Consider the following 23,454-nt stretch of genomic DNA (forward strand, 5'->3'; position numbering starts at 1 on the left):
CCTGCACTACGTAGGTTTGTATTTAACAAAATAATCTGAATTAATCTGATTGTTCAGAACATTCTATAGTGTGGTGAAGGTCACTGGTGTTCAGTGGAGAGAGTGAACACATGGTGGCAGCATAGAGCTGAGAGGGTAGTACTGAACTGATACTACTACTGACACACACACACACACACAAATACATACATACACACACACAGATTCACACAGACACACACATACACACTCACACACACACACAGATTCACACAGACACACACATACACACTCACACACACATACACACACAGATTCACACACAGACACACATGTACACATACACACACACATACACGCTCACACACAAACAAACACACAGATTCACACACACACTGACACACACACACATAGACACACAAAGAAACACACACAGACACACACATACACACACACACAAACACATAGACACACACATATACACACACACACATACATACAGACACACTCAAACACACACATACACACACCTACGCAGAGAGAGACACACTCACACAGACACACACACACATACACACAAAGAGACACACACAGAGACACACACATTTACATTTACATTTACATCATGTGACAGACGCCCTTATCCAGAGCGACGTACATAAGTGCTTAAATCTCTAACATTGAATACATTAATGCTGGATCACTAAGTTACATACTTAAGATACCATGAGTTTAAAACATTTGTTCAAAGTTACAATGAAAAAGTGTCAAAGGTGTTTTTTTTTTTTTTTTTTTTTTTTTTTTTAATATGCAAAAGATAATGAAGAAGTGCTAGTTGAAGTGTTTCCTGAATAAGTAGGTCTTCAACCGCCGCTTGAACCGCACACACACACACAGACACACACAGATTCACACACACACTGACACACACATACACACACACATAGACACACAAAGAAACACACACAGACACACATATACACACACACAAACACATAGACACACACATACAGTATACCCACAGATTCACACACAGACACACACACACATATACATACAGACACACACATACACACTCAAACACACACATACACACACCTACGCAGAGAGAGAGAGAGACACACTCACACAGACACACACACACACACACACACAGAGACACACACCCACACACAGACACACACATACATACACAAACACACACTGACACTGCTGGGCACCTTAGAAAGGCCCTTGACCCTTAAAGGCACTCTGGATGTGCCTTTAATGCTACAATGCACCAAATGCTGTAAATGTCCTGCAGCCATATGCATTACTTTTACATTAGAAATGTCATATTTTCTTATTTATGTGGCATAAAACTGTGTGACATGGAATTATTAAATTAGTATTTTAACTTCTTCTTCCTGCTGCTGTGGAGATTCGTTCAATCTAATGAGTCTACAATATTTTTGTTGTTTGGCTATGGGGGGGTTTTTTTTGGCCATTTTTGGTATTAAAAAAAAAAATCGCAGTCGTCATCGTTGTAATAACTTACACAAGTTAACGCTCATGCTCTAGAAGTCATCTTGACAAAGTTGTATTTTCCGAGACGAGCTCCCTGTCCCCTGTCCCCTGTCCCTTGTCGTCAACAAGACATCTATCACACTCAAAGCCACCGACGATTTTCTCCTGAGTGCTGTGATTTGTAATGGTGGCAAAATTACTTCACATGAAGTGTCGGGCCTGTGAGTAGAAGCCGTTATTACTTTATCTCCTGATTACGTTTGCTGCATATTAGGAACGACGTGGCTGCAAACCGTGACTTTCTAACTACAATGAACTCTTCTATATTAAGGCTCATAACAGACTCATTCCTAAAGAGTGACTCAGACCCTCGTATAGTAAAGGAAAATAGATTGTAAACAGTAGAAGAGAGAGATGGGGATTATGGAGCGGATAAGTCTTCAGAAACGTTCTCGATAAATAGTGAGTGATAAAATTAGACCTCTTTGCTCCTTTCCTCTTTTCCTTTCATTAAAACTTGATTTGCTAACAGAGACACATCTATTCCATCCCTTCCTGTTGTGAAGGCAGCATCCTTCTGACTGAGGGTTAAGACCGTAAGAACTCCCGTGTTGTTATTACAGATCTGAACATCGTACCCGAGTCGGTGAGAGGAAGAGTTCACTTCCATCACAGCCATGAATTTCTATCTTCCTTTAGCTTCTGTTTCCATCCTCTTCAAATTCCTTGTTTTCTTTTTGCGCTCACTCTTTCATGTCCTACGTCTTCCTCTCGCACAGCTCCAGGATATTTCTGAATGGCTCTCAGGAGATCTTAAAGGTTCTATCTATCTGTGGGAAGCCAGAACATTTGCTTTGTTTTGCTCGTAAAATGTATTACTCACTCGGTTTCTGACTCTATATTTAACACATCTTACGTTACATTTTTCATGTCGATTTATTATAGAAATAAACAATTTAACTGCTAAAAGAACAATGGATCTTTTTCACGCTTAAAATGTCTAAAGATAAGATCAATTATCATATATTTATTTCATCTTATCGTAATACTCCGTATTAAACTGTAAGGTATGTAAATCGATGTACATGTGACATACACGAAGGTGTCAGAGGATTAAAAACAGGAGTCTGTGGCATCTTCTGATTGATGTTGCTATGGATTTATTGCAGAAATCATGAATACAAGAACGAAAAATGGCATAATAAATGTAACACGGCCCACATTAAGCCGTGTTACATTTATTATGCCATTTTTCGTTCTTGTATTCAAGTGCTAGTGTGACAATCATCGGGGTATAAAATAAATCAAAATAATATCATCTAAAATATAACTTTGTACAGAACAGCGTTGTCTGACTCATTGACCAAAACACCTTCTTGTTGAAGACACCTACACTATGTTAGGACTTTATATGAAATCTGTGTTAAAATCGGCATCATTTTAAAACGTTCCAAGCTCCTCTGTGTAACAACAAATCTGCATTGATTCAGTCTGGAAGACTGTGAAAGTGTCACAATGTCATCCAGCTGCAGAGTTAACAAACATCAGGATTATGAATGAGTGCACTGATAACATGGAGGGGAACCGGCTTACATCTGTGTGTGTGTGTCTTTGCATGTGTGTTTGTGTATGTGTATATGTGTGTGTATGTGTATGTGAGAGTGTGTGTCTGTGTGTGTGTCTACTGTATGTGTGTGTGTGTGTGAATCTGTGTGTGTTTGTGTGTGTTTGCATGTGTGTGTATGTGTGTGCATGTTTCTGTGTGTATGTGTGCATGTGTGTGTATGTGCGTATGTGTGTGTATGTGTGTTTGTGTGTGTATGTGTTTGTGTGTGTGTGTGAGAGTGTGTTTACGTGTGCGTGTGTGTTTGTGTGTGTTTGTGTGTGTGTGTGTGTTTACGTGTGTGTGCGTGTGTGTTTACATGTGTGTGTGTTTGTGTGTGTGTGTGTGTTTGTGTGTGCGTGTGTGTTTACATGTGTGTGTTAGTGTGTTTGTGTGTGTGTTTGTGTGCATGTGTGTTTGTGTGTGTGTTTGTGTGTGCGTGTGTGTTAGTGTGTGTGTTAGTGTGTCTGTTAGTGTGTGTGTTTGTGTGTGTGTGAGTGTGTGTGCTAGTGTGTGTGTGTGTTAGTGTGTGTGTTAGTGTGTGTGTTAGTGTGTGTGTGTGTTTGTGTGTGTGTGTGTTTGTGTGTGTATGTGTGTGTTTGTGTGTGTGTGTGTGTGTGTTAGTGTGTGTGTTTGTGTGTGTGTGAGTGTGTGTGCTAGTGTGTGTGTTAGTGTGTGTGTGTGTGTTAGTGTGTATGTTAGTGTGTGTGTGTGTTTGTGTGTGTGTGTGTGTTTGTGTGTGTATGTGTGTGTGTGTGTGTGTATGTGTGTGTGTGTGTGTGTGTGTGTTAGTGTGTGTTTGTGTGTGTGTGTTTGTGTGTGTGTGTGTTTGTGTGTGTATGTGTGTGTTTGTGTGTGTATGTGTGTGTGTGTGTGTGGGTTTGTGTGTGTGTTTGTGTGTGTATGTGTGTGTTTGTGTGTGTATGGCTGTTTGTGTGTGTGTGTTTGTGTGTGTATGTGTGTGTGTGTGTGTGTGTGTGTGTGTATGTGTGTGTGTGTGTGTGTATGGCTGTTTGTGTGTGTGTGTGTTTGTGTGTGTATGTGTGTGTGTGTGTGTGTGTGTGTGTGTGTGTGTGTGTGTGTATGTGTGTGTGTATGTGTGTGTGTGTGTGTGTGTGTATGTGTGTGTGTGTGTGTGTTTGTGTGTGTGTGTTTGTGTGTGTATGTGTGTGTTTGTGTGTGTATGGCTGTTTGTGTGTGTGTGTGTTTGTGTGTGTATGTGTGTGTGTGTGTGTGTGTGTGTGTGTGTGTGTGTGTGTGTGTGTGTGTCCTCCCAGTATTTCCATGGCAGAGTAAATATCTGGTTGGATATTTGAAAGGGTTTTTTCCCCCTTTAGAACCTGCTGAGCAAATGTTTAACCCTTTGTTGATCATTCCTGTTAAACCAACACACTGGGGAACATGGAGTCTGTCCTCCAAATAACAAGATAAGCTTTTTTGTGTTAAACTCCAGACAAAATTATGTCATTAAAAAAAGTGTAAAAAAAAAAAAAAAAAAAAAGCAATTTCCCAAATCTTGCTGCTGGGGCTTTGAGCTTTAGTCTACACACGAAGCTCTAAACATCTAAATGTTTGTCATTTCAAATGGAATAAGATGAAATGAAGTTTTTTACCCGTCTTTAATCTCTTTATAGAGATAACAGGCGGAGGCTACGACTTAAAGCTACGACCGATTTAAAGCTCTGACGGTTTGGTCTGCTGCATCCAACAGCTTCGTTTCATGCTGCTGCAAAAGTTAATACACCCCGAGGTCTGTGCAGGAAAGGAAAGGTTGCCAGTTAGAAACACTCTCTATTTAATAACTGGCAACCGCAGCAAACCTCATCTGCAGAGTTCATTTTTATTTACTGCTTGGATTAAGAGACATATTTTACAAATAATTAAATGTGAAATAATAATAATAATAATAATAATAATAATAATAATAATAATAATAATAATAATAATAATAATAATTGATATTAGTTATTAGAATTACTTCTGTCTAACACGTGTATCTCATTCTGGTGCCACGAGGGCTGAATTTGCATACAGGAACACGATTGGCTCTTACCTTTTATGACTCATAACATTCTCCTGCCAGGTGTTCGGTATTTTACGACGATTCGTTTGCACGCTTGTTTTAGTCAGTTTGCTCCAATGAATCCTCTCTCAAGAATTTTATCAAATTATTCTAAATTAAAACCACATTTTCAGGCCACGCCGCCCAGCGAGGCCTCGAGCACCGAGCCTGCGTTTTTAATCATAAAGGACACATGAAGGCAATTTGTCGGAGTCCATGTGCGAATATTTACACGTAGACTTTATAGAGATGGAAATAATTAACGTTGTTTTGTGTCTGATGTTATTCACAACCCGAACACCTCATGAAAGCGTTCCAATTTCTTGACATGAGGTGAATCCACATAAAGGGAAACATTCCTGAGATTCATTCTGTAACAAGGGAAAAAGGGTAAAAAAAAGTGGAAGAAAGTGACGGAGGCGAGTGAAATGGCAACGACGGTCCAATCCGATTTAAATTTGTTTATTGACATTCGGATGAGAATGATGTGAGATCTACAGGATAAGCTGATTTGGAGCTTCACAGCCATGTGCACGATCTCCTGAGGCCTTGTGTGATCTGATGTGGAACCCTCTGATCATGTGACTTTCATGAACTGCTCTTCATGCTTCTGATCTTCGGGGATTTTCACACGTAGTTTACACACAGTGATTGTGGTCGTCTGGTCGTCTAGTCGTCTGATCTTCACGTGTCCAGATCCTGATGATCACGGAGGCTTTGATACTGTTCTTGGCTTTCCTGAAGGGAACCTGTTGTGGTTTTCTGATGTAGTAGCAGAGCCACCTAAAGGTTGGTCATGTTGAGGACGTCGAGGACGTGTCTACTAACACACACACTCTCTCCATCTATCTACCTCAGTCTCTGTCTCACTCCATCTGTCGTTTTACTTAAACCACTCTATTTATCATCTATCATCTTTCTCCCAGTAGCTTTCAGCCAGCCACACTGTCTCTCACTTTCTTTCTTTCATTCTTTCTTTTCTCTCTCTCTCTCTACCCCCCTCTGTCCTCATACTCTTTCTCTCTACACATTTCTTTCTGTCATACCTGTATCACTCTCTCACTCCACCTGACTTTCTTCTTGCATCACTCTTTCTTTTTAGTATGTGACGTGACATACGGCTAAGTACGGTGACCCTTACTCAGAATTTGTTCTCTGCATTTAACCCATCCAAAGTGCACACACACACACAGCAGTGAACACACACACACACACCGTGAACACACACCCGGAGCAGTGGGCAGCCATTTATGCTGCGGTGCCCGGGGAGCAGTTGGGGGGTTCGGTGCCTTGTTCAAGGGCACCTCAGTCGTGGTATTGCCGGCCCAAGACTCGAACCCACAACCTCAGGGTTAGGAGTCAAACTCTCTAACCATTAGGTCATGACTTCTTTCTTTCTCTCTCTCTCTCTCTCTCTCTCTCTCTCTCTCTCTCTCTCTCTCTTTCTTTCTTTCTTTCTTTCTGTCTTTCTTTCTTTGCCAGGTCATGATAAACTTTCCCTACTTCCAGACCATCATCCCAGTCTACAGAACATCAACAAAGCCCCGTTACAGATTCCTTGAGAAGGAATTCCTGGGAAGGCTGCTGTGATGTTGCGGCAGTTCCTGATTGCTTCCTTCCTTTGTTTCTTCCTTTCACATATTAATTCACACAAACAGGATATGACTCACAAACACGGCTCTGTGTTTCTATGTAAGCCGTGTTGCTGAATTACAGCCAGAGTTATTAACATGTCACACCGAAGCCTCATTACAGCTGATTATTTATTGTACTTCTGTGGAAATTCGAAAGGTTTGATGTGGCCTGTATGGAACCGTATGGAACTTCCGCTAGACCAGTTTCTCTTCTCACTTTCTCACATTATAGCAGCTACAGTCATTCCTGCTCTTTTTCTCGTCTCGTTAATGGACAATGCAGCTTGTCATGATGAGAAACCTCACATTGTTCAAAAAAAAAAAAAAAATGATGTCATTGTTGGTCTGATTTCCTTTTGGTGGACAACACTGAATATTTCACATTTGGCAGATTCCCTTATACCAGAGTGACGTGAGCTATATACAGTACCAGAGCAATGCTCAGGGACCCAGCGGAAGGCAGCTTGGTGAACCTGGGACTTGAACTCACAACCTTCCAAGCAGTAGTCAAACACCTTAACCACTAATCTACCACATCCCCCGTTAGACACTAAAAAAAGTGATACGTGAAAAAAACACAGATGATAGAACATTTCAGTGGTAAAGTGTCGGGTACAAAACACCAGTGTCGTGGGTTCGAATCTCAGGTGTGTTTGATTTTATTCAGTGATTTGGAAACGCTCGGACAAATCCGAAAAATCTGATCATGTTCACGTTCTGAGCTCAGTCGTGGACACTGATACCGGAGACTCCTTCCATAAACGTTACACAGACGTCTTTGCGTGCACCGTATCGATTATTTTTGGAACATACATAACTTTTTTCATAATTTTAGAAACAATAGCAACAAAAAGAATTAGAACCAACACTTTCTTGACCAATCAGATTGCAGAATTCAACCACATTGTGGTTTAAGAGGATTTTTGGAAATTGCAGCGACGACTGGAAACGATTGACTCTCTGAATGGATTGAACTGAATGGTCCTCATCCAGCTGGAACAGTAAGACAACACCACACACTCGTGTAAAAGCAGGACACATCTGTCGCCCTCGGGTATAATGTCTGCTCAATGTTTGCTGTTTCCTCTAGCGTTTTTCTCCTAATGGAAAGACTGAGAGCAAACTGGCAGTGCCATCTGTGCAAATCAACTCTATCATGGACCTTGTGAAAGGAATGTGTGTGTCTTTTTTTTGGTGCAGTGGTCAAATATTAAATACCCGAAAGAATGGAAACGTCAGAGAAACTCGCAATTATATAAATCTGAGAACAGTCGGAAAGGTTCACCTAGAACTGGGGTCGGCAACCCGCGGCTCCGGAGCCGCGAGTGGCTCTTTCATCCCTCTGCTGCGGCTCCCTGTAGATTTGGAAAATAAATATTTAATTGAAATTTATTTGATTTAAGTTTGTTAGTTTTTTTTAAAAATGCAATTCTAAGATTATGATGCTCTTGTAACATTAAAATAAACCGTGTTTAATTTTTTTTAGTCGCTCAAAATATGCGTCATAACCGCCGACTTGTGAAATCCGACACAGAAGCAGACGCATTTTTGGTTTGCTGCAGCCGGCAAGTTAAAATTTTTATGTCATGCATTTTTTTAAAGTCAGATTTGGGGGAAAAAATGCAATACTGCAATAGTACAACAACTATCCTGTCTGCTGACCGTCCTTCAATGAAAACGTTCATGGGGTGGCATGATTCCTTCCCCAATGGGCCTCATATACTGCAGGATGCAATCCCATGTCTGACCACTAGGAGCAATAATGCCCCACCTGATGGATAAATTTACTCACTCACTCTCTCTCACTCATCTTCTACCACTTATCCGAACTACCTCGGGTCACGGGGAGCCTGTGCCTATCTCAGGCGTCATCGGGCATCAAGGCAGGATACACCCTGGACGGAGTGCCAACCCATCGCAGGGCACACACATACACTCTCATTCACTCACGCAATCACACACTACGGACAATTTTCCAGAGATGCCAATCAACCTATCATGCATGTCTTTGGACCGGGGGAGGAAACCGGAGTACCCGGAGGAAACCCCCGAGGCACGGGGAGAACATGCAAACTCCACACACACAAGGTGGAGGCAGGAATTGAACCCCCAACCCTGGAGGTGTGAGGCGAACGTGCTAACCACTAAGCCACCGTGCCACCCTGGATAAATTTAAATGGATTTTATAATGTACAATAATGTAATCTGCTTTGAGACAATGTCCATTGAAAAAAGCGCTATACAAATAAATTTGAAAGGACGTACAGTATAAGGTATGACTAAGAAGATAAAGATGAATTATGGAGAAGTTACCATGTCTTTAATATGATATGATATTGATATGTTTCTCAATCACTGTCCCATAAAACAAATTACAGACCTTTTCTCACGTACTAAACAACAATGATTTATAAGAAGATGCCAGAGGAAGTAAATATGAATGAGTAGGATACGTAGGTAGGATCAGGCCCTAAATAATGTCAGGGTTTGTGACTCAGCCAAAGCTCCAGTGCTAAACATATACATATTAGAGGAGCCATTAGCTGTGATAACAAAAGTCCCAGGCGGTTAGAGAGGGTCTGTTCGGCTTAGTGCTTCATACAACCGATGATTTGTTGGCCGAAAGTATCGAACGTTTTGCATAAAGTGGCTTTTAGTTTCCAGCACCGCAGTCCTCGAGTAAGTGAAGCTTGCTAATTAAAACGCTTTTCCTCTTTAATTACAGCTTTGTTCTTTGCCAGTTGTAGACCGGCTGAATAATCACAGAACAAAACAAATTACTACCAAGACTCACTACTAGAACTACTAGATCACAGGGTTACTACTCCACCCTCTGATTGAATGTAGTGCAACTTACCAAACCAAATAAATAAATAAATAAACCAAACCAAAATAAACACAAATAATCCAAAATAAAATAAAATAAAATAAACAAATCTAAAATAAAATAAAATAAACCAAACCAAAATAAACCAAACCAAAATAAACACAAATAATGCAAAATAAAATAAAATAAAATAAAATAAACAAATAAAATAAGGGGTTCACGGTGGCTTAGTGGTTAGCACGTCTGCCTCACACCTCCAGGGTCGGGGTTCGATTCCCACCTCCACCTTGTGTGTGTGGAGTTTGCATGTTCTCTCCGTGCCTCGGGGGTTTCCTCCGGGTACTCCGGTTTCCTCCCCCCATCCAAAGACATGCATGGTAGGTTGATTGGCATCTCTGGAAAATTGTCATGTGTGTGTGTGTGTGTGTGTGTGTGTGTGTGTGTGTGTGTGTGTGTGCAATGCGATGGGTTGGCACTCCGTCCAGGGTGTATCCTGCCTTGATGCCCGATGACGCCTGAGATAGGCACAGGCTCCCCGTGACCCGAGGTAGTTTGGATAAGCGGTAGAAAATGAATGAATGAAATCTAAAATAAAATAAAATAAACCAAACCAAAATAAACATAAATAATCCAAAATTAAATAAAATAAACAAATCTAAAATAAAATAAAATAAACAAATCTAAAATAAAATTCAATTAAATTAAATAAACCAAACCAAAATAAACCCAATAAAACCATTATAAAATAAAATAAACCCAATTAAACCATTATAAAATAAAATGAAGCAAAATAAACTAAATTAAACCAAAGTAAACCAAAATAAATAGGTTAAACAGCAGACTCCAGTATTTATAACTTTTGGTTTAATATCTCTGAAGTCTTCTGTTTAGTGTTTGTTTAGTCCTCCAAATACACCTTTTATCAATAATTACAACCATCAATAATACAAAGAAAGAAAGAAAGAAAGAAAGAAAGGGTAAATCGGTCCATCAGTCATTAAGAGCTGTGCAGTAAGTTGTCTCTAATATTGAATGGTTTTTTAATGCTAATTGAATCTTCCTGATTTATTTATTATTATCCAGTGTCCTCGCACTTCTGAGTACTGTGTGTGTGTGTGTGTTCGTGCTTAGAATAAAATGCTGAGTTGTCATTTTTTTTAAGTCACTGGCAGCTTGTAAAAACTCACCATGCGATGTGATCGTTTCCGACGGCAATTATAGAAAGTGTGTGGTTTAGCCTGAATAGGTCAGAGCGTACTGTGCATATTAGCTTGTTAGCTTGTTCACACAAACCACAAACACAGTCTGAGCAACATCTTATGGAAGTTTCACATCGCAGCGAAAGGAAACATTTTGCATGCAAAGAACCACCACGATCGGGGTGTGAGTCTCACCACTAACCACCATGTGTGCATGTGTGTGTTTGTGCGTGACTTGCCTTGTTCTTTTGGGTCTGCTGATAGGTTTTAGCGTTGTTGTGTTCACTGCTGTACACATAACATACGCTTTCATAGGAAATCTGGTGCATTGGTGGTTTGTAGATGTTGATGTTTTAAAGGACGAACGTTTCACGTCAGGTTTTTACCAAATACCAAATACAAATTGGACTTTCATCCAAACTAAAAGACACCAAACTAAACCTTCCTGTATCATTATATGTACTTTGGTGTTTTATCTTCCTAAAGCTGGCCCTTATTACCCCTTCCAGTGTATTTCACATGCTGCTGATGTGTTCGGACGCGTCTGAAAAACATTAGATCGACACTAGGGGGCGTTTTGCTCTACAGTGCCTTGCAAAAGTATTCATACCCACTGAACCTTTCCACATTTTGACACGTTACAACCACAACGGAAAATTTATTTTATTGGGATTTTATGAAATAGATCGAAAGAAACTGGCACATAATTGTGAAGTGGAATAAAAATGATAAACGGTGTCCAATTTTTTTTTTACAAATAAATATCTGAAAAGGGGGGACACGGTGGCTTAGTGGTTAGCACGTTCGCCTCACACCTCCAGGGTTGGGGTTCGATTCCCACCTCCGCCTTGTGTGTGTGGAGTTTGCATGTTCTCCCCGTGCCTCGGGGGTTTCCTCCGGGTACTCCGGTTTCCTCCCCCGGTCCAAAGACATGCATGGTAGGTTGATTGGCATCTCTGGAAAAATTGTCCGTAGTGTGTGATTGTGTGAGTGAATGAGAGTGTGTGTGTGTGCCCTGCGATGGGTTGGCACCCCGTCCAGGGTGTATCCTGCCGTGATGCCCGATGACGCCTGGGATAGTCACAGGCTCCCCGTGACCCGAGGTAGTTCGGATAAGTGGTAGAAGATGAATGAATGAATATCTGAAAAGTGTGGTGTACATTTGTATTCAGCCCCACTGTGTCAATACTTTGTAGAACCACCTTTCACTGCAATTACAGCTGCAAGTCTTTTGGCCAATCTGACGGACCTCGTGTAAGCAATCCGGCCGAGCTCGATCTGATTGACGTGTAGATCTAAAATAATCTGATACCTAGAAAAAACAAACAGTGTAAACACCTGAATCTCATTATTTTCTCAATATAACTTGCGCACATCTGCAGTGCAGTGGTGTGCAGACGATGACAGATGCTCTACACTTTTGTATTTAAATCAGGTTGTGATGTTTAGGGTTCAGTCGTTTCAGAATCTGCGACTGGATCGAATTTATGTGGATTGATGAAAATAGGTGTGTGTTGCATTACAGTTGCAACCTGAGTCACAAAGAAAACAAAGTTCCTGTACCCGGTTCCCCAAAAGTCCAGAATAATCCACAACCTGAGGACCTTTTATCTTTACTTTTCATCTTTTTATCTGCACTGTAGAAGAAACAGGAAGTGGAAAAGAAAGAGGAATACAATCCTCATACTCAGGGGAGCCACTAGCAATTTTGGGCCCTATGAAAGAAAACGAGACTGGGCCCCCTACCACACCCATTTCACACCAATCATACAAGCCTCTGGGGGCCCCAAAAGTGTGTAGGCCCTTAGAATCCTCCTAACTTTCCCCCCTCTTAGTGGCGCCCCTGCTCATACTTTATTATAGAACTGTGCAATGTGTGTGTCTGTGAAGTGTGTGTGTGTGTGTGTGTGTGTGTGTGTGTGTGTGTGTATCTGTGTGTGTTTCATATTCCTTCCCACACACTTTCTATCAGTTATAAAGTTGCACTCACATGGCTGTTGGCAGGAACCCTGCCAGGGACACGTGCCTTACAGTATCAAACATCACAGCCATTCTGGACGTCATTAATAGTAAGCTACGTAAGAGAACCAGTGTGTACTCTTTGTTCCTGATGTCTGTTTAATAGACTGCTATGTAAAGCATCTTCTGTTCAAGTCACTCCCTTGAGTCACTCACATGCTCGCCTCTGGAAGCTGGACACTGCCTGGGTTTTCCAATAAGCACAAGATCAGACGCAGACGAAATGACGAGACCAGACCAGACGAGCTCTCCAGTGGAGCACCTCCAACACCTCCGGTACTGTTCTTAAAGGAACACTGCTGCACTTTTTAACCTCATCTCCATCCACTGGATCTCAGACACATGTACGATTATTACAAACACAAGTATGAGTTACATGAGTCATTAAGCTTCATTACTGCACCCATAGGACCCGAAACCTGCCTAAATAATGTTGAAATCATGACACATTTCAAAAAATGTGTCATGATTTCATCATTTCATGATTTCATTCACATTTCATGACACACCCGAGATCAGTTTACATAGCTCTGAAAGGTCACAGAAATGTTACAGATTGTACTAATGTGAAACTGGCTCAAGTCACATGAGGAGACACTCAAGAGCACTTTATTAGGGCTAAATGTAGAACGTGATAGGAGAGTGTTGCATGGAAGCGTACGCTGTGTGTATGTGTGTGTGTGTGCGTGTGCGTGTTTGTGTGTGTGTGCGTGTGTGTATGTTAGACCTTCTACTCACAGCGTCATTGGGTGTGTTTATAAAGGGAAATATTTCTAATGATGTAACAGCCCCACTGATGCAGTACTACAGTCTCCCTATAGGGGGCAGTCTGCCCTCCCCACACACACACACACATACACACACACACACACAGACCTCCACAATAGATTTGGAATCGACTCCATGCTGAAACTACAAAGTCCACAGAGTTGTAGCTTGTCATAACACGGCTGAGTAATGAAACACCGCTGCAATCTGTAACATGAATGCAGCGCTGAACCCTAGGCGGACTTTCTGTGACCTTTCAGAGCTATGTAAACTGATCTCGGGTGTTGGAAAAGAAAAAAAAAGAAGAGAATACTTATAGAAGACATGCACATATTATTTATTGTGAGGTCCGTAAGGACTCCAAAGACACCAAACAGCTGGAATCATTGTGACTGCAGCATTCATTCATTCATTCATTCATCTTCTACCGCTTATCCGAACTACCTCGGGTCACGGGGAACCTGTGCCTATCTCAGGCGTCATCGGGCATCAAGGCAGGATACACCCTGGACGGAGTGCCAACCCATCGCAGGGCACACACACACACTCTCATTCACACACTACGGACAATTTTCCAGAGATGACTGCAGCATGTGGCTTAAATTTTGGTTTTGTAAATCGGCAGCTGCTCATACGTGGGATCATAATGTCCTCGTTCTTAGCTAAATGCAGATTAAATTCTATTACAATACATTTTTCACCTCTTTTCAGGGAAGAACATTGAGTTATTATTGCACCTAGTGGTCAAAATGGAAACTGCAACAAGTGATAAAACATAGAGGCTCATTGGGGCTGGATTCACACTTCCCCATGATCACATTATAAACATTTACAAACAAGACTGATATTGAGGTCCAACCGGGTTGCCAGGTTGGTGATTTTTGCACAGAATCGAGCTTGTTTTTAAAAAGACTCCGGCACGACCTTGTTTTATATGTAATAACTCAAATGAAGTTTAAGAAACTTCTGCGAATGAAACAAACTGTAAACACAGACATTTACTTTCTGTTGTAATATATATTAGGAGAAGGAGAAGAGGATTATGGAGTGGATGATATTCGTACATCAGGAATACGTGTGCACTACAGTACAGTGACCTTGTTTCCCCACACAAACACTGAAAAAAGGAAGGAAATGTGTCATGATTTCAACATTATTTAGGCAGGTTTCGGGTCCAATGGGTGCAGTAATGAAGCTTAATGACTCATGTAACTCATACTTGTGTTTGTAATAATCGTACATGTGTCTGAGATCCAGTGGACGGAGATGAGGTTAAAAAGTGCAGCAGTGTTCCTTTAAGAACAGTACCGGAGGTGTTGGAGGTGCTCCACTGGAGAGCTCGTCTGGTCTGGTCTCGTCATTTCGTCTGCGTCTGATCTTGTGCTTATTGGAAAACCCAGGCAGTGTCCAGCTTCCAGAGGCGAGCATGTGAGTGACTCAAGGGAGTGACTTGAACAGAAGATGCTTTACATAGCAGTCTATTAAACAGACATCAGGAACAAAGAGTACACACTGGTTCTCTTACGTAGCTTACTATTAATGACGTCCAGAATGGCTGTGATGTTTGATACTGTAAGGCACGTGTCCCTGGCAGGGTTCCTGCCAACAGCCATGTGAGTGCAACTTTATAACTGATAGAAAGTGTGTGGGAAGGAATATGAAACACACACAGATACACACACAGATACACACACACACTTCACAGACACACACACTGCACAGTTCTATAATAAAGTATGAGCAGGGGCGCCACAAAGAGGGGGGAAAGTTAGGAGGATTCTAAGGGCCTACACACTTTTGGGGCCCCCAGAGGCTTGTATGATTGGTGTGAAATGGGTGTGGTAGGGGGCCCAGTCTCGTTTTCTTTCATAGGGCCCAAAATTGCTAGTGGCTCCCCTGAGTATGAGGATTGTATTCCACTTTCTTTTCCACTTCCTGTTTCTTCTACAGTGCAGATAAAAAGATGAAAAGTAAAGATAAAAGGTCCTCAGGTTGTGGATTATTCTGGACTTTTGGGGAACCGGGTACAGGAACTTTGTTTTCTTTGTGACTCAGGTTGCAACTGTAATGCAACACACACCTATTTTCATCAATCCACATAAATTCGATCCAGTCGCAGATTCTGAAACGACTGAACCCTAAACATCACAACCTGATTTAAATACAAAAGTGTAGAGCATCTGTCATCGTCTGCACACCACTGCACTGCAGATGTGCGCAAGTTATATTGAGAAAATAATGAGATTCAGGTGTTTACACTGTTTGTTTTTTCTAGGTATCAGATTATTTTAGATCTACACGTCAATCAGATCGAGCTCGGCCGGATTGCTTACACGGGGTCCGTCAGATTGGCCAAAAGACTTGCAGCTGTAATTGCAGTGAAAGGTGGTTCTACAAAGTATTGACACAGTGGGGCTGAATACAAATACACACACTCTCATTCACTCACACAATCACACACTACGGACAATTTTCCAGAGATGCCAATCAACCTACCATGCATGTCTTTGGACCGGGGGAGGAAACCGGAGTACCCGGAGGAAACCCCCGAGGCACAGGGAGAACATGCAAACTCCACACACACAAGGCAGAGGCGGGAATCGAACCCCCAACCCTGGAGGTGTGAGGCGAACGTGCTAACCACTAAGCCACCGTGACCCCTGAAAGTGAAAGAATGCTAAAAAAAACTGCAAAACTAAATATACATCGAACATTGAGATTGAAATCAACAGAAGGTCTCATCAGGTTCCCTCCAGGTTCTTCAGTCACCCAAGAGCTGGTGGTGATGGAAGTGGTGGTGTGATGGTGTGAGGAACGTTTTCTCTGCACACTTCAAGCCTCATCATTCCAAACTAACATCATCATTTGTACCAGCAGCTTATCAGAATACCGTAGTTTATCGCAAGCATCTCATTAATTTCGAACATGTTCCTTACAGAATGATAATGTGCCTTGTTCTTGGTTTCGGGAACATGGTGATGAACATCAGTGGCCTCTCAGTCACCAGATCTACTGAATCCAGTGGAGCTTCTATGGGATGAAGTAATATGGAGGATGTTGCTGATAAACCTGCAACATGAAAATGATACCAAAATCATCACCATATGAGCAATTGAGGATGTTCTGGAAGGAACGGCAAGCCTTACTCAGTATCATACTGTCTGATGTTCCTGATCATCTGTGATCGTGTGCTTGGATTGCAGCAAAATCTCTTTCAGACGATTTTGACCTGAGACTCGAGGATGCAAACACAGGACATAATAACAAAAGTCAGAAAAAAAAAAAATAGAGATAGGCAAAAGTATTGGAACAGAAAAACAAGGATATCAGAGTTAAACAGGGTCAAAGGTCAGGAAAACACTAGCAAAAAAAAACTGTATTAAAACAATAGCTTAGAAAACATCACAGACCAAAGGCGCCGAGTTTATACCTCACAATGAGGGGCAGAATGGGGGCAGAATGAGAGGTCCAGTGGTACAGTGAATCTACAGCCACAAGAAAAGGTTTCAAACTACATGAGCAAAAAGTGCAAGAACTCACACTGTTTTTTTTTTTTTTTTACACAAACCAACCCATGACCACCGGAAGCCATGACGCAGGCGCACTCACAATTTCTTTACCAGCAGGGTTTAAATGGAGACAATCAATGGCTTGACAAGGTGTGTATCGATCTCCTGATGATCACGTAAATGTAGAACGTGATAGGAGAGTGTTCCATGGAAGCGTACGCTGTGTGTATGTGTGTGTGTTTGTGCGTGTGCGTGTTTGTGTGTGTGTGCGTGTGTGTATGTTAGACCTTCTACTCACAGCGTCGTTGGGTGTGTTTATAAAGGGAAATATTTCTAATGATGTAACAGCCCCACTGATGCAGTACTACAGTCTCCCTATAGGGGGCAGTCTGCCCTCCCCACACACACACACACACACACACACACATATACACACACACACACAGACCTCCACAATAGATTTGGAATCGACTCCATGCTGAAACTACAAAGTCCACAGAGTTGTAGCTTGTCATAACACGGCTGAGTAATGAAACACCGCTGGCTGTGAGGAACGTACGTTTTGCACTCTTGAACTTTAGCGAAAGCTCCGGTCACAGGGGCCGACGTCAGGTTCCCGCATCGCTGTTCCTGTTAGAATGAAGGAATAAAGGAAGAAGGAGTGCGTAATGTCAAGGAGTGGAGTTACTCCAGAGCCATAAATAAAACTGTCCGGGTCGGCGCTTCATTTGTGATTCTGGAACATCTCAGATTTAAAGTGGTTGCATTCCTGCGAATAATAATAATAATAATAATAATAAAAGTAATAATAATAATAATAATAATAATAATAATAATGTGATTTTAATGAATGAAAGTATATATAAATGGAAGGGGGAAAAAAGCTCCATAGAGTAAAACCTCTTTCTTTCCATAGCGATGTGACTTACAGTATCGTTCCTTGTGACGACTTCATCGTATCTTTGCGTTTTGTTTTTAAGACTTTTCTTTTACCGTAAGGTCCAAACACGAAGCCGTGAAACGTCCGATTCGCTGAGATTTCAGCATCTTTCATACGACACGAAAGTACGAAACGACTTGGAATCGTTGAAAAAGTGAATGAGGTTTTATGCAAAAGAAAATATCTAAATCTCGCTTTTGGTTTTTATCATTTCAGGAGGAACACAAACACTCTGAGCTCAGTACAAGTTGTGCTGGTCTTGTTGCTTAGTGACAGCGAGCATCAGGAGATCGATACACACCTTGTCAAGCCATTGATTGTCTCCATTTAAACCCTGCTGGTAAAGAAATTGTGAGTGCGCCTGCGTCATGGCTTCCGGTGGTCATGGGTTGGTTTGTGTAAAAAAAAACAGTGTGAGTTCTTGCACTTTTTGCTCATGTAGTTTGAAACCTTTTCTTGTGGCTGTAGATTCACTGTACCACTGGACCTCTCATTCTGCCCCCATTCTGCCCCTCATTGTGAGGTATAAACTCGGCGCCTTTGGTCTGTGATGTTTTCTAAGCTATTGTTTTAATACAGTTTTTTTTTGCTAGTGTTTTCCTGACCTTTGACCCTGTTTAACTCTGATATCCTTGTTTTTCTGTTCCAATACTTTTGCCTATCTCTATTTTTTTTTTTTCTGACTTTTGTTATTATGTCCTGTGTTTGCATCCTCGAGTCTCAGGTCAAAATCGTCTGAAAGAGATTTTTCTGCAATCCAAGCACACGATCACAGATGATCAGGAACATCAGACAGTATGATACTGAGTAAGGCTTGCCGTTCCTTCCAGAACATCCTCAATTGCTCATTTGGTGATGATTTTGGTATAATTTTCATGTTGCAGGTTTATCAGCAACATCCTCCATATTACTTCATCCCATAGAAGCTCCACTGGATTCAGTAGATCTGGTGACCGAGAGGCCACTGATGTTCATCACCATGTTCCCGAAAAACCAAGAACAAGGCACATTATCATGCTGTAAGGAACATGTTCGAAATTAATGAGATGCTTGCGATAAACTACGGTATTCTGATAAGCTGCTGGTACAAATGATGATGTTTGTTTGGAAAGATGAGGCTTGAAGTGTGCAGAGAAAATGTTCCTCACACCATCACACCACCACTTCCATCACCACCAGCTCTTTGGTGACTGAAGAACCTGGAGGGAACCTGATGAGACCTTCTGTTGATTTCCATCTCAATGTTCAATGTATATTTAGTTTTGCAGTTTTTTTTTTAGCATTCTTTCACTTTCAGGGGGCACGGTGGCTTAGTGGTTAGCACGTTCGCCTCACACCTCCAGGGTTGGGGGTTCGATTCCCGCCTCCGCCTTGTGTGTGTGGAGTTTGCATGTTCTCCCTGTGCCTCGGGGGTTTCCTCCGGGTACTCCGGTTTCCTCCCCCGGTCCAAAGACATGCATGGTAGGTTGATTGACATCTCAGGAAAATTGTCCATAGTGTGTCATTGCGTGAGTGAATGAGAGTGTGTGTGTGTGCCCTGTGATGGGTTGGCACTCCATCCAGGGTGTATCCTGCCTCGATGCCCGATGACGCCTGAGATAGGCACAGGCTCCCCGTGACCCGAGGTAGTTCGGATAAGCGGTAGAAGATGAATGAGGGAGAGAGTGAGAGTGTTCCACTTTCTGAAATATTGAAAAAGAACCATAAGCTTAAGTTTGTATACTGTTCATCGTGCAGCGTTTTAACGTCCCTCAGATAATCGGGTCAGACTTTCCAATCTGCCAAAAAAAGACGTACGGTGCGTACGCGATATTATATCACAGACCGTTCAGAAAGGTGCAAGAACGACAGTCATTTGGAAAAATAGCTTCCTTACCGCACTGGTATCGGCACTTTGATCGCTCGGTATAGATGAACTGCCACCGTGTCGCTGATGCAGCGTCGTAACCTTGAAGAATGTTTCTGTTCCTGCACACTGTTCAGCATCCAGCTTCAAAATGATAGAATATTTAGTCTTGTCTTCTTCTGCTTCTTGGCATTCATCGAAAGGAAGCCTTACCACCCCCAATACAAACAGCAGACGACTTTTTTTTTATGGTCTGTTTATATAGAGTCTGCTTTGAATGGAAATTTTGATCAACACTATTTCAAGACGTCAGGGTGAGCCCGAGGGGGAAATAGCCTATTGTTATACGAGTATTGTGGGAACAAAATAGTGACGAGACTCTGGTATAATCAATGTGATTACATTTCTGCCCTGAGGAAATGAAAACACTATACAGCATATAGGTAGGAACACACAGCCAGCTACAGCGGGTGTATTTAAAGTGCAGTTTACTTTAGTTCATACACTTACTGAGTATTTTAATAGGAACAGTTTCTCATTCATGAAGTATTCGTTCTCATTGCGAGGTATGAACTCGGCGCCGTTGGTCTGTGACGTTTTCTAAGCTGTTGTTTTAATACAGTTTTTTTTTTGTTAGTGTTTTCTTGACCTCTGACCCTGTTTAACTCTGATATCCTTGTTTTTCTGTGTTAAAATGTTGTTGTTTTTTTTTTTTTAACTATGCTTCTGTCTGACATTTTGGATTTACGCCTGTTTGTCTGTCCTGATACTGTGATACTTCTTGTTTTCTGTTCCAATACTTTTGCCTATCTCTATTTTTTTTTCTGACTTTTGTTATTATGTCCTGTGTTTGCATCCTCGAGTCTCAGGTCAAAATCGTCTGAAAGAGATTTTTCTGCAATCCAAGCACACGATCACAGATTATCAGGAACATCATATAATACGCGGTATATACACAATGTCAATAGCGCTCAGATCCGCTATAAGATCAGCAGACAAACTCCAGAGGTTCGCTTGGTTTAAAGAAACAATCTTCATTCATTCATTCATCTTCTACCGCTTATCCGAACTACCTCGGGTCACAGGGAGGATCTCAGGCGTCATCGGGCATCAAGGCAGGATACACCCTGGACGGAGTGCCAACCCATCGCATGGCACACACACACACTCTCATTCACTCACGCAATCACACACTACGGACAATTTTCCAGAGATGCCAGTCAACCTACCATGCATGTCTTTGGACCGGGGGAGGAAACCGGAGTACCCGGAGGAAACCCCCGAGGCACGGGGAGAACATGCAAACTCCACACACACAAGGTGGAGGCGGGAATCGAACCCCCAACCCTGGAGGTGTGAGGCGAACGTGCTAACCACTAAGCCACCGTGACCCCAAGAAACAATCTTACTTTTGACAATGTGAGCTCCAACCCAACTTGGATAAAAATGCATGATGGGAACTGCATCAAATAGCGAGTTGTTTGTTTAGCTACACAAATCTCCTTTTAACTCCATGAAGAATTCTGTAGGTGAGAACTTCAAGAGGATGAATCAAAACACCTTTCGTAATTTTACTGAATTTCATGAGGTATAACAGCTGTTCTCCAAAACAGGTGAAGCGAAGCTGTTGTTTGCATGAAACTGATCAGTTTTAGAGACCACTGCTGACTATCCGGCTTGGAGGATGAGCGCTATGAGAAGAACCCAAACTGGACAGATGAAAATTAGAGTTTGGAGGAAAGCTGAATAAAACCTTAACAAACTCCACAACCTTAAGCCCTATTCGGACGGGATTAGTTTTACGTGGGGACGTGGGGGTAAAGTAATTATTACCAGAACTTCTCTGTGATTTTAGTCCCATCCGAATGTGTTATCTCGGTAATCATTACGGACAATGTCAGTAAAGATTACGCCGACTTTTACCTTCTGTAAAAAGGTCCGGAAAAATGACCTGAGGTAATACTAATCCCGTCCGAATTGACCCGCTGTAAATATGTACGGTAAAATTCCGTCATTTCCTGTTTAAAAGTAATTTTTGGCACGTTTTGCAAGCATGGAGGCGCCATGTTGTCTGTTTGCGCACGTGATAACAGGAAGCAACTTCATACGCACATGACGACAAGGAGGTTACCCCTCCCACTTCTGCTAGTTACCCCTCCCACTTCTGCTAGTTTTACTGAGATGTCTTGTCCCGTGCGAATTGGCCAATTTATATTACAGACGTCCTGAGGTAAAATTGCATTACTCCACGTCCCCACATAAAACTAATCCCGTCCGAATAGGGCTTTATTGACTCAGTTAAAGTGTGGTAGCTCAGTGGTTAAGGTGATGGTCTACAGATTGAACAGTTTTGAGATTGTATTCCAGAACCTCCAAGCTGCCAATGATGGGCCCCTGCACAAGGCCCTTAACCCTCAGTTGTTTAAATGAGTTAAACGAAGCCGCTCTGGATAAGGTCGTCTGCAAAAAGCCTAGTAATGTTATTTCTTTTCCATCAGGAGAAGGTTTCTCCTCATCCCAGCTTTTATATCTTCTAGCTTTACTGATGAACTGAGCAGAACTGAGAACTGTCATCAGTGTAGAAGCAAAAAACTAACAACCTAAAACAGAACACTATTATACATAAAAAATCTCCATTTATACCCAATGATAACAACCTGTCAAAAATGTAAGATCTAAACCAGGCAAGAAGAGTCTACACTGAGCCTCAGCATGTTCTCAGCTTCTCTGTTAAATTATCTCTACTCCAGGGTATTACAGATTTGAGTGAAAAGAAGTCTGTGAGAAATAAAGATCTATTAAGAGTCAAATGTTTGTGAGCAAAGGTTAGCGACCTGATCAAGTCCAAACTCCTCCAGCATGTGAAGGAAAGTGAATCATGAACAATAATTGATTCTTTGATTCTTTTTTTTTTTTGGTAAAATACTAACAAGTTAATATTTATGTTATAATCATGATATGTAAACCTGGATGAGAAAAGAATCATAAAATTGCTAATTCAATGAATTGAGGTTTGTTTAGATGTACAGTAGGTTATATGACGTGTATCAAATAAACCGTCTGAAGTATAGAACGATTCAGAATCGTGGATATTAATGAATTGAAACATTTCCTTTCTAACTTTTTTCTCTTGTTTAATTTAAAAATGAGGGGGCACGGTGACTTAGTGGTTAGCACGTTCGCCTCACACCTCCAGGGTTGGGGGTTCGATTCCCTCCTCCGCCTTGTGTGTGTGGAGTTTGCATGTTCTCCCCGTGCCTCGGGGGTTTCCTCCGGGTACTCCGGTTTCCTCCCCCGGTCCAAAGACATGCATGGTAGGTTGATTGGCATCTCTGGAAAATTGTCCGCAGTGTGTGATTGTGTGAGTGAATGAGAGTGTGTGTGTGCCCTGCGATGGGTTGGCACTCCGTCCAGGGTGTATCCTGCCTTGATGCCCGATGACGCCTGCGATAGGCACAGGCTCCCCGTGACCCGAGGTAGTTCCGGGGGAGGTACTCCGGTTTCCTCCCCCGGTCCAAAGACATGCATGGTAGGTTGATTGGCATCTCTGGAAAATTGTCCG

This window comes from Tachysurus vachellii, chromosome 17 (genome assembly GCF_030014155.1).
Source record: "Tachysurus vachellii isolate PV-2020 chromosome 17, HZAU_Pvac_v1, whole genome shotgun sequence".
NCBI lineage: Eukaryota > Metazoa > Chordata > Actinopteri > Siluriformes > Bagridae > Tachysurus > Tachysurus vachellii.